The sequence below is a fragment of the Pinus tabuliformis genome, chromosome 9, assembly GCF_031772625.1.
Source record: "Pinus tabuliformis cultivar Carrire ecotype Pingquan chromosome 9, CPIR1, whole genome shotgun sequence".
NCBI lineage: Eukaryota > Viridiplantae > Streptophyta > Pinopsida > Pinales > Pinaceae > Pinus > Pinus tabuliformis.
Window position 1 is genome coordinate 1,656,230,384 of NC_142307.1, and position 12,895 is coordinate 1,656,243,278.

Sequence of the window (12,895 nt, forward strand, 5' to 3'; positions counted from 1 at the left end):
GAGTTAATAATGGATGGCCATGCTTATCCACATCAAAATATACTTGATTATGATAGATTATGATTAAAAATTGTTGACCATAATTAAACAGGGATGTCCATATTTAATCATAGTTGATGATGGTTGAAAATGGATGACTCTGCTTGGACATGATGACCATGGTTTGAGCATAGTCAACCATGGGTGAACATGGTTTGAAAAATTTGGCCATGGTTGACCATAGTTTTTTATGATAGATTATGGTTGCCCATGTTGACAATGGATGGCCATTGTTGACCATGTTCAACCATGGAGGTTGTTAGGCCCCTATAATATTAGTGTATTCCCTTATTATTATTGTCATTGTAGCCCCTTATTGTTATTGTTGTTCCCATGTTTTCCCCATATTATTATTATTGTGCCCCGTAGAAGCCCAAGATTGTTATTTTTGTGCCCTTACATTATTATTGTTATGTTGGCTTGACTATATTGTGACCCCTTAGACTCCTATATATAGAAAGGAGGTCTTGTCATTTTTATCATCCAAGAATTATTCATTTATGTAATGTAAAGGAGGTTTCCCCTTCAAAGAGGTTGATTTCGAAGTCGTTGATCTATCTTTTCTTCTATTTTGTGAGCTGGTTGCATAACAATTGGTATCAGAGCTGTGGATTCTAGGGTTTCGCTGCTTCAACCATGTCATCGTGGAATTTTCGCTATAACATTTTTTCTACAATGTTTCAGAAGCTAAAATTAAAACTCATTTGAGCAAAATCTTGATGAAGCTTGGGCACTAATTTTAGATCTTGCCTCACAATATTTTCTGAGATATCATCCAAGGAAGTTAGGTTTTTTGCAGGCTCTCGAATTATATCTCAAGCAAATGACCTAGGAAAATAGTCATAAATTTCTCTCTGAGCATCAAATTGAAATTTCATAAAAAGGTAGAGAAATAGGGCAGATTTTAGTTTTTTGTGTTTCAGTTTCAGTTCCAAAGGTCGAAACAGTCACACGTGGCACTTCGTACAAGTTTGATCTACTGAACCAGTCCATAATAAGGTCATCGTGGGAGATTTGGAATAACACTTTATTGGAGAATCCAATCTTGATCAGACTTGTGGGGTTGCAACGACGAGTCACAGGGCTACCGTAGGATGAAATTTTAGATCTCAGAGATCCCCAATTACAGAGATACAACCAACTCAATATCGAGCTCCTACAAAGCAAAAAATTGGTCGGAATAACCACTCATCAAACTATCAAGATAGAAGGACATATCAAGAAGAATAAGGTAATAGTTTTGATTTATTCGGACAATACCCATAATTTTAATCATTGTAAGATAGAAAAGGAATTGAATTGCTTCCTATATCGAGCACCAGAGTGTCAATTGATGGCTGCAAATGGAAGAACCATAAATTGCTCTGGAAAGTGCCATATTATCAATCTATACATGGTAGAATATGTGTTGAATAGTCCAATGCTCTCCATTCCAATGGGTGGTGCTGATGTTGTACTAGGAATCGAATGGCTACAATCTTTGGGCATGATATCTTTTAATTTTCAAGAACTTTTCTGGAATATTTTTTCAGAAGGAAAGGAATTTGAATTAAGGGGTATCATAGGGAAACCAGGAAAGATAATCAACTCTAACGACATGACAAATCTTTTAAATAAAGAAAAATGTGGTGTAATTGCACAATTAGGTTCGCTAGAGGTTCCCAAATAAAAATCATCTATTTCTCCAGATCTCCAAAACGTCTTGGATAATCATTCCAAGGTATTTGAGACTCCCAAAAGCCTCCCACCTATTCGTGATCATGATCATGCTATCCATTTGATTCCAGAAAGTGTTCTTGCAAACATCAGGCCTTACAGATATCCCTATTCCAAAAATATTGAAATTGAATGTATGGTTGCAAAAATGCTAGAGGTTGGCATAATTCAACCGAGTCAATGTTCTTTCTCTGCTCCAGTAGTATTGGTGCACAAGAAGGATGGATCATGGTGCATGTGTCCAGATTATAGGGAGCTCAACAAGCTCACTATTAGAAATAAGTTTCCCATTCCTGTCATTAATGAATTATTGGATGAATTTCATGGAGAAATTTACTTCACCAAGTTGGACCTTCATTGACGATATCATCAAATTAGAATGAAGACTGAAGACATTCTGAAAACAAAATTTAGAACTCATGAGGGTCATTGTGAATTTTTGGTCATGCCTTTTGGCCTTACCAATGAACATTCTAGATTTCAAGTTTTGATGAATTCCATTTTCAAACCCATCTTTAGAGAATTTGTGTTAGTATTTTTTGATGATATACTAATCTACAACAAGTCTTGGAAGAATTGTGTTCAACATGTTGATAGAGTGCTCAAACTATTGGAGGAGAAACAATTATATGCACAACCTCCAAATGTTTCTTTGGAGTAAAAGAGGTGGAATATTTGGGTCATATTGTATCTCATGAATGTGTTAAGGTAGACCCTAGAAAAATTAAAGAAATTAAGGAATGGAAAATCCCCACATCCATAAAGCATCTGCGAGGATTTCTCGGGTTCAGAGGGTATTATCGCAAGTTTGTTAAGAATTATGGGAGAATAGAAGCACCTCTAACAACATTACTGAAGAAAGATGCATTTTCTTGGATGCCAGAAGCAATGAAAGCCTTTGAACATATTAAAGAGGCAATGTGCCAAGCACCGTTCTTAGCTACGCCAAACTTCACAAAAACATTTATTGTGGAATGTGATGCCTCAAGAAATGGAATTGGTGTTGTTTTAATGCAATAAGAAAGACCCATTGCTTTCAAAAGTCATCCAATCAAAGGAAAGTATTTACACAAAGCTATTTATGAGAAGGAAATGTTGACAATACTACATGCACTTAGTAAATGGCGAACTTACCTAATGGGAAGACACTTCAAGGTAAAAACAGATCATGATAGTCTTAAATACTTTTTAGAACAAATATTATCTTCAGAAGAGCAGCAAAAATGGGTCACAAAGATGTTGGGTTATAACATTGAAATCATCTACAAAAAAAGGAAGCAAAATGTTGATGCAGATGCACTCTCAAGAAAGGATGAGGATGTGGAACCATTGCTTTGTGTCGTTTCTTTCATCCAACCAGATTGGATAAACGAAGCAAGCAATGAATGGAAAAATGGTGAAGAAGTTTGGGCACTCATTCAAAAGTTATAACAAGACCCCAGTACATCTGATACATTTAACTGGAAAAAGGATTTGTTATGGTACAAATATCAATTATACCTCTATAAGAATTCCCAACTCAAACAAAAGTTTCTTATGGAATTTCACACCTATCCCTTAGGAGGGCACTCAAGATTTTTAAAAACTTACCATAGGGTCAAGAAGGAATTTTTTGTGATGGCCTTCAAACATTTGTGGCAGAATCTTTGGTTTTCCAGCAAAATAAAGTTGAAAAAATTAAGACCCTAGGTATATTACAACCTTTATCCATTCCATGTCAACATTGGTTGGAGGTTTCAATGGATTTTATCACAGGTTTATCCAAGTCCGAAGGAAAGAGTGTCATCATGGTGGTAGTTGATAGACTTACCAAGTATGCACACTTTTGTGCATTATCTCATCCCTTTAAATCCAATACAGCATCCACTACATTTATGGAAACAATTTAAAAGCTACATGGAAACCCAAATATTATTGTAAGTGACAGAGATCCCATTTTCACTAGAATTTTTTGGAAAGAATTATTTTCTTGTTTGGGTACTCAGTTAGCTCATAGCTCATTGTATCATCCTCAATCTGATTGGAAAACTGAGATAGTGAACAAATGTTTGGAAGGATATCTGCATTCCTTTGTATCTGATAAACATACACAATGGGTCAAATGGTTGCCTCTGGCTGAATGGTTGTATAACACTTCCTTGCATAATGCAGGAAAAATGACCCCATTTATGGCACTTTACAGATATCATCCACCATCTATCACATCATATTTAAGAGAAAATTATAAGGTTCAAGCAATGGAAGATCACATCGAGCATCAACAATAAGTTCTCCAACTCTTAAAGGATAACCTCACTTTGGCACAAAACAGAATGAAACAATAGGCATATCAACATTGTAGCGAAAGAAGTTTTGATGTAGGTGGCTGTGTATTTCTATGGCTACAACCATAGAAACAAATATCCTTCAAGCAAGCTAAGAAGGATAATAAATTATCACAAAAATATTATGGTCTATACAAGGCGTTGCAAAAGATTGGTACTATGGAATACCAATTGGAGCTTCCTACAGCTTCCCGAGTGCACCCAGTTTTCCATGTTTCATTCTTAAAGAAGGTTATAGCTGAGAAGCTCCCAGTTCAAACAATATTACCAGAACTTGAAGAGGAAGGAAAAATCATTTTGGAACCTGAAGCGGTCACAGAAACAAGAAATCGACAACTACAAAATCGATCAATTTCAGAGTATCTCATCAAGTGGAAGAACTTACCCATTGAAGATTCCACATGGGAGGATGAGAATCTTATACAAAGACATCCAGAACTACTCAAGCTTTGAGGACAACACCTTTCTGAAGGAGAGGGGCATGTTAGGCCCTATAATACCAGTGTATTCCCTTATTATTATTGTCATTGCATCCACTTATTGTTATTGTTGTGCCCATGTTGTCCCCATATTGTCATTATTATGCCCCATAGAAGCCCAATATTGTTATTGTTGTTCCCTTACATTATTATTGTTATGTGGGATTGACTATATTGTGACCCCTTAGACTCCTATATAGAAAGGAGGTCTTTTCATTTGTATCATCCAAGAATTATTAATTTGTGTAATGTAAAGGAGATTTCCCCCTCGAATAGGCTGATTTTAAAGTCGTTGATCTATATTTTCTTCTATTTTGTGAACTGGTTGCATAATAGAGGCTTGGGCTGACCATGATCAACCATCGTTAACCATCATAGGCCATGAGGAGTGGAAAGAGTAAGTGTTGTTCAAGGTTCACTATGGTTTACTAGTGATGAGCATGGTTGATCTTGGTTTACCAAGGTTGGCTATGGCTAACCATGGTTGGTGATTGATAATAATGTTGTTTATGGTTTAAAATGTGTGACAATAAGTGACAATGTTAGACAATGTGTACCATCAATTCCTTATACTGCATGTAGGAGCAACTAATTTCATTGTGCACAACATAGACCATGGTGAACGTTTGATATTACTGTAGAAGACTTCCCCCATAATTGTTCCACATTCATGAACATCTGCAAAACACTAAGGCATGCTACTCTTTCTTACCACTGTAAGGATAATCTTAATAACTTTCAGTTAGATCAGAACAGGAAAATCGAATCAATTACTACTAAAATTGAAACACAATAATGATGGCTAACAACACCCTAACTACTTCTTCAACTCAACAATAGTGTACTCATTACAGTAGCATTTTTCCTAACTTGATGACTGAAAATCCTGCGGCTTTTGCCATCACGTCCTCCTAAAAACGATATGCTCATATACTCAGCCTATGAATTGGTTTTTTTTACTCAATATAATCATTATCCTTACTCAGCACTTTCCATTTGGCGGATAATCAACAAAATGAAAACACAGCCAACTTCGGCTTTTCCTCAATCGTTCAGGGAAACAGTGTTATTGGCTTTGTTGCCAACCTTGCATGCCTCTGACTATGACACGGCAACTGAAAGGCAACGAAAATAATAGTAATCTTATCCCATTACCCATACTCACATACAAAGACACGTTGTTGCAGTTAACGTTCCTACCTTCGTAAGTCAAAAATTTGGCTTTCCTTACGAGATAAGGAAAATGTGAAATGCAATATTTAAAAGGGAAACATCAATCTAAATATTTTCTGGTGATGTTTCTAAAAGCTACGGCCAACAAAGGCGACCTTCGAAGGTGTGTAATTTTTAGAAACAACACAACCTTTTCGTGGATGATATTACCCACACCCTTGTTTCTTCATGCCTGCGGTAATGCAAACAGAATAGGAAACAATGTTTATAAAAAAATTACACATAAGTTGTTTTAACAGGTATTTATAATCCTTCTTTACGTGAACTATCACTTGGATGGTTTCAATGGTTTGATCCGTCATAACAGATATGCCCGTCAAAGTTTTTATACAAATACCATACTCAACATGTAATTGAGTGTCGAGGAAGTCCAAGAGAAGTGGGACTGAACTGGGGATCAAGTCACAGTGGTTGAAATTTGGAAAGTGTTCTCATAAGAAAACCTGCTCGATACCTATGCAGTTGTGAATCACTCTGGAAACCTGTTGACGTGTTATGCAAAAACATGCTTCTTCCATTAACTCCACCCATGACTGGCGATATGTATTGGCAGTGTTGGCTTGGTTTATGGCTTGGCTTATTCGTTGTTTGGGACACATTGATATCTATCGTTGTTCCAAGGAACCCCTTTGAGAACAAGAGTTTGAAGAGCAATGCTTTGGCTCTAATCGCTGATGTAGCCGGCACAATACATTGATTGTCGAAAATAAGTTTGTTTTGAGAAGCCCATATGAATAGGTTTTTAGCTTCGTACTTTCGATGTGACTAACGAGCTTTTTACTACTTGAATTTTATCTTCACCTACTGAAGCATAACTTACTCAAATACTAGCTACTTGACTTGTGGCTGTGGTGTGAAGATTGGCCCAAGGGAAATATTTTTTTACATATAATTGCACTTAATTACCACAATAATCCTATTTACACGCTACATGGATGTAAGTGGCTCTCGAAATTTCATGCACATTAAATAAATGCTCTTCTTCCCTTGGCGGTTTAAGTGTGAGCGCTCTCTCAATGCGCATGTGTTGTAATTGATCTCTCTTGTATTTGATCTTGGTATATCTCAGATATGGCTGTTGCTTGGTAATTTTACATTTGTAGAAGATTACTCTCTTACGTCGAGATAGGCCATACAGAAGGACCATACATGATGAAGCGATGGTTGGTATAGAGTTTTGGTTAGCTTTAGGATCAACAATTCACACTCATAAAATTACGAGTAGCCGTGTCCTTAAAACAATTCCCAAGAACATCCGTGCATTCTCTTAAGTTCCAAAGTGAAAGAAGAGATCAATTCAAATTCCGAAAAAAATACGCGGTCCCAACAAAAAAATATCAACCCTCAACCAATACAGATTGAGGCTAGTCATATTCACATGGATGCACTTGTCGGCAGATCTTATAATTTCTTTTTTTCCTATATCGAAAAACTTACTATTAAAACCAATTTTGTATAGTTAAAATTCCATCTGATTCAACAAGGCCTTAGGAAACAAACCCGCTTTAGCTTCATTTTCCCATTTTCTTTCTTTCGTTCGATTAGTATAGTGTTTAAGGGTTTCCTTTAAAATACTCTCGCCATTTCATAGATCCAAAGTCGACCATTCTAGTCAAACCCTTTAGCAATAAACATATATAGATATGTTGTTTCAACGTCCCTTCTTACGCATTCATATTTATGACATACATAAATATTTCAAGCAACCAGAACTATGTGTATGTCTTTAACATTGATATTTAGATTAAATCTTAAGGAGTTTAGATTTAACACTTATACCAGAACCCCTTTGCAAAGTTTGTGGTTGCCATGATTATTTGCAACTTTACTATACATTTCATTAATCATTTGCTACCTTCATGACCTTCTTTTAATGAGTCTTCTGAGATATTGTCATTCTATAATGGGACTTGCTTCTTCATGTGTTCATGAAACCCATGCCTCCCAAAAAGAGGACAAAAAGGATTGATATGTGTTAAATTTTAATAACTTGAACGTGCATCGCTCTAGCTTCTAAGGAGTGCACTAGGTTTTGAGGGTCCAAACATAAACTAATTATGTGTGCAACAAAACAAATTTTGAAGATAATTTGTTTTTTTATGAGTACTTACATATTATGGGCATCACTAAGACTATTGCAGGTCCTAGCTTGTATTCTTTGTTTGATTGTGATCAATTTAATATGCTTATATATGTGTTGTATGTAGATGACCTGGTCCTAAAAGTTAGTTAAAAAAACTCTATCCCTTGGTGCAAGAAGAAACTGACAAGTGAAGTTGACATGAAGGACATACAACTCATGTGTTATTTCTTGGTCTTGGAGGTTTGGCTGAGTTGAGGTGAGGTGGTCCTTGAATAGGGGTAAGTAAGCAATTGAGATTCTGAAGAAGTTTCGGATAATGGCCAATAAACCATAGGCTACTTTTATGATACATATTTGAAGTTATCAGTAGATTAAGATTCATATTTGGTTGATTCGTCAGCGGACAAAAACTATATAGGTTCCCTAACATATCTGGTAGAATTTAGCAGTCAAATTGTTGTGTGCATGAGATCCCTTGTCTGACAAACAAGGGGGGCTCAGACACCAATTTAGTGTCCAGCTTGGCTGCTAATATATGTTTGAGATGAGGTTGCTGCAAATATGCTCCATGGTCTGAGGTATGCAAGGTACTTAAAGGGCACACTGGCACAATGCTTTGAGCTGCTGCATGCTTTAGTGGATTTTGACAGGGCCAGAGATGCGGGTGGCAGGAAGAGTGATTCATGGATTCGTTTAAGCTTGGGTTCAAATATAATATCTTTGTTAGGATGGGATACCCATGTGTGCAAGTTGAAGAAGTCCCTTTCTGGACTAAAGTAGCCTCCTGTGCTTGGTACTCATGGATTTATGAGAACTTACTGATAATGGACATCACTAAGATCATTGCAGGTCCTAAATTTTATTATTTGTTTGATTATGATAAATTTGATATGCTTATATTTGTGTTGTATGTAGATTACCTAGTCCTAATAGTTAGTTTAAAAAACTCTATCCCATGGTGCAATAAGAAACTGGCAAGTGAAGTTGACATGTATTATTTCTTGGTCTTGGAGGTTTGGCTCAGTTGAGATGAGCTGGTCCTCGAACACAGGTAAGTAAGCAATTGAGATTCTAGAGAAGTTTCGGATAATGGAAAATAAACCCTAGGCTACTTTTATGATACATATTTTGAAGTTTTCAGTAGATTCAGATTCAGATTTGGTTGATTCCTCAATATACAAAAAGTAGATAGGTTCCCTAACATGTATGGTAGACTTTAGCAGTCAAATTTCTATGTGGATGAGATCCCTTGTCTCACAAACAAGGGGGGATCAGACACCAATTTAGTGTCCAACTTGGCTGTTAATATATGGTTGAGCTAAGGTTGTTGCAAATCTGCTGAAAAATGCATGTGCCATCATTAGATGTGTTTTTTATGTCCAATTCAGTTCAAAAATTATTTTCTGTCATAGCAATTTTACAAATGGTTTTTATTATTCTGGATTGAAATGAAAAAGTAAACCTCTGGCTCATGTACCTGCTTTTTATTTGGCTCTACTTTTACAGATCAATGGCTTACAATGTTTCCAGTTAGCTTGCTCTGTTTTCATTTATCAATTTCTTATGCTTTGTCTGGTTATTAGACCGATAGGCCTTCCTATGAATCAACAATTGTCAACACTTTTACCTTGCTCTGTTCGATCAAGTGAGACAATTTCAACCATTGATTTGAAGTGTGACTGCTTTTTCCAAATATCGGTTGAGTTTTTATTGCCTTTTGCCATTCTTTTATGTCACTCTTGAAGATATTTTTACTGCTTTTTCCAATTCTATTATGTCACTCTTGGCCTCAGAGTTAATCGTTTCTTTGGATATTTTTACTGCTTTTTCCCATTCTTTTATGTCACTCTTGGCCTCAGAGTTAATAGTTTCTTTGGTCTGCCAGTTGTTGTTGTTGTTCTTCTTCCCTAGCTTTTGGCAAGCACTGTTCTTCTCCACTTTCACTACTCTGTTTGAAGAATTAAGCAACCAACCATTACAGACCTGCAGGTTTATACACTTCAGTTATTGGTTCTTCATCATAAACTAATGTTCTCTCCATTCCCATTCCCATTACATTTGTGGAGCTGCAGCTGCTTAGAAGGGTTAAAGAACTCTTCCTCTGGGGTTTCTGGCTGATTCATTAATTGATAATATCAAAGGCATCATGGAGAGAGGAGAGTTAAAGTCTTCAAAGGGAAGAAGTTGCATGCAAAATTTCCATATGTTGATCAGGAATGCAGTTGGGTTTTTCTTGGCATTAACTATCTTGGCTATTGCATTTTCACCTGCAGGTGATGTTTCAATTCAGGGGTTAAATTTTGCTAATTTCCATTTTACATGTTTAAATTTTGCAGTTTGTTTTCTATAACACGCCAAGATTTATAATATAAACTTATTTTTACCATAAAATTTGGCAAAATTTTAAGTTTTAAGATCAATTTCCATTCTTAAACTTTTCCATCCTTATCAAGGATATGAATACAATATTAACTTAAAATTTATCTACATTGTGTGCTTTACAGGTGCTTATGATCCACTGGATCCAAATAGTAACATAACGATCAAATGGGATATTGTGTCTTGGACTGCAGATGGATATGTTGCAAGTAATGCCCTTTCATCAAATAGGTCTTGAATTATAATTCCCTTTCCTCATTTTCTTGAAATAGATGTTGAGATTTTCTGAATTTCATTCCTAGTAGCCTACAAGTTAAATTCTCAAAGCTTGACATGATGAAAAATTTGGAAAAACTTCAAGTCAGGTAGAGTTTATTTTGATATTGATGAAAATTTCTAATAAATTGTGTTGTATTGATTGGTATGTTCGATATTTTGAGTAAATACTTCACTCATTTTTAATTAGCTTTATGTCCCTGAACTTAAGTAAGTATTCACTAGAAACATTGGTACAATTTACTAAAAATTCCCTAAAAATCTTCATGCTAGAACTTATTTTACTCTTTGCTGAGTCTAATGAGCTTCCCTCTGTAGGTGGCCGTGACCATGAAAAATTTTCAGTAGTACCGCCATATACCAAGCCCCCCAGGATGGACTTTGGGTTGGCACTGGGAAAAAAAGGATGTCATCTAGGCTGTGGTTGGTGGTCAGACAACAGAGCAAGGAGATTGCTCCAAATGGAAAGTAGGTGTTCCACACTGTTGCAAGAAGGACCCCACCATTGTTGATCTCTTACCAGGTGTGCCTTAAAATCAGCAATTTACTAATTGCTGCAAAGGTTGAGCATTGGAATCTTGGGCTCAGGATCCTCCAAATTCCATTGCATCATTCCAAGTTAGTGTGGAAAATTCAGGGACCATTAGCAAAACTCTCAAATTGCCAAAGAATTTCACTTTGAAGGCTCCAAGACCGAGTTATACTTGTGGCCTTGCTAAGATTGTTAAACCTAGCCTGTTCTTTAGTCCAGATCGCGGCAGAACCACTCAAGTTCTGAGTAATACACTATTATAATCCCTCATAATTGATATATTTGTGAATGTTATGTGTTTCACTTTGAGCTGGCTAAGTCTTATATTTGAATTTCCCTTGTCCTTGTGCAGTGACATGGAATGTAACATGCACATATTCTTAGTCCCTGGCTCAGAAAAGTTCAACATGTTGTTTCACCTTATCATTGTTCTATAATGATACTATAACACCATGCCCTACTTGCGCCTGCGCTTGCTGGAACAACATAACTCAACCTGCTTGTATTGAGTATGATTCTTATTCCCTTGCAAATTCATTCAATTAATTTTAAATTTGCAGATTTGTGAAATATTTTAAAATCTGATCGATAGCGGCAACTTCTTTTTTCTTTCCGGTTCATTACATTCCAAAATATTTTCAACAATACGAAGTCATTTCTATCTTTATGGAAAATTGGTAAAATATTTTAAAATCCAATAAATATGTAATTAGGTTACTGTTAATAAGATTTCAAAATATTATTAAAATCTTCAATCAAATTAAATTCGGCAAAAAAACCCTGATCTTCTACCAAATCTAGATGCATTAGATTTTGAACTGTGCTGTTAATTTGATGTAGTACCGATTCACCAGTTCTTAAGTTGCCAGGGACAAATTCTTCCACAAACACCTTGCAGCCACAACTTCTACGGTGCACCCGTCATATGTGCCTGATCAATGTACACTGGCATGTGAAGTTGAATTACAAAAAGTACTACAGAGTGAATATCACAGTGACAAATTTCAATTACAGAATGAACTACACCGACTGGACATTAGTTGCACAGCATCCAAACTTTGATAATGCAACCCAAGTTTTTGGCTTCAAGTATAAATCTTTAACTCCATATGGATCGATCAATAAGTAAATATTTTGAAAACATTTACTGTTATTGATTTTAAGCACAGTTAATTTAACTATATCTATCAAATCAAATTTTCAGAATATTTTGAAATCTGCAATCAACTATACAGACTTCTGGTTAATTGTGATTAAAATATGAATTGATGCTATTCACCTGAAGCCTAACTTTATTTCAAATTTAGGGATATTTTAGAAATGTGATAGAAATGGTTAATTGTGATTAAAATATGAATTGATGCTATTCACCTGAAGCCTAACCTTATTTCAAATTTAGGGATATTTTAGAAATTTGATAGAAATGAATGAATTCATCTCATGTCCATCAAATTTCCAAGATCTTCTGAAATCTTTAAAACTGTTAATTGTAATCTGTATATGAATACTAATATTGTAAATTAAAACTACCTGTGCTTGATCTTGTTCGACGTCTTCTCATCAAATCCAGCCAGGATGCAGACCCAAACTTGGTTAGATTTTCCGCTTTTCACCCGTCGGGTGACCAATAAATCACTGTTGTTCAGGTTATTGGGAGGGAGGACAGTCAAACATTCAATGCACTCCGCTGGAGTCTGAATGTGCAGATCCTATCATCTTAAATATTTTTGTCATGTAATTCTCTCCTCTTGGAATTTGAAACAGAGTTGGATCCTATTATATTTATTTTGTTGCCCATAAATGTAATAATGGAGGGCAACTCGATTAATGGAAA

The 12,895-nt window shown here is 35.8% G+C and overlaps 1 pseudogene; it reads left to right on the forward strand.

The window, feature by feature from the left end:
- Positions 1–2,174: 2,174 nt before the first annotated feature.
- Positions 2,175–12,190, forward strand: LOC149155217 (COBRA-like protein 4; annotated as a pseudogene).
- Positions 12,191–12,895: the final 705 nt, after the last annotated feature.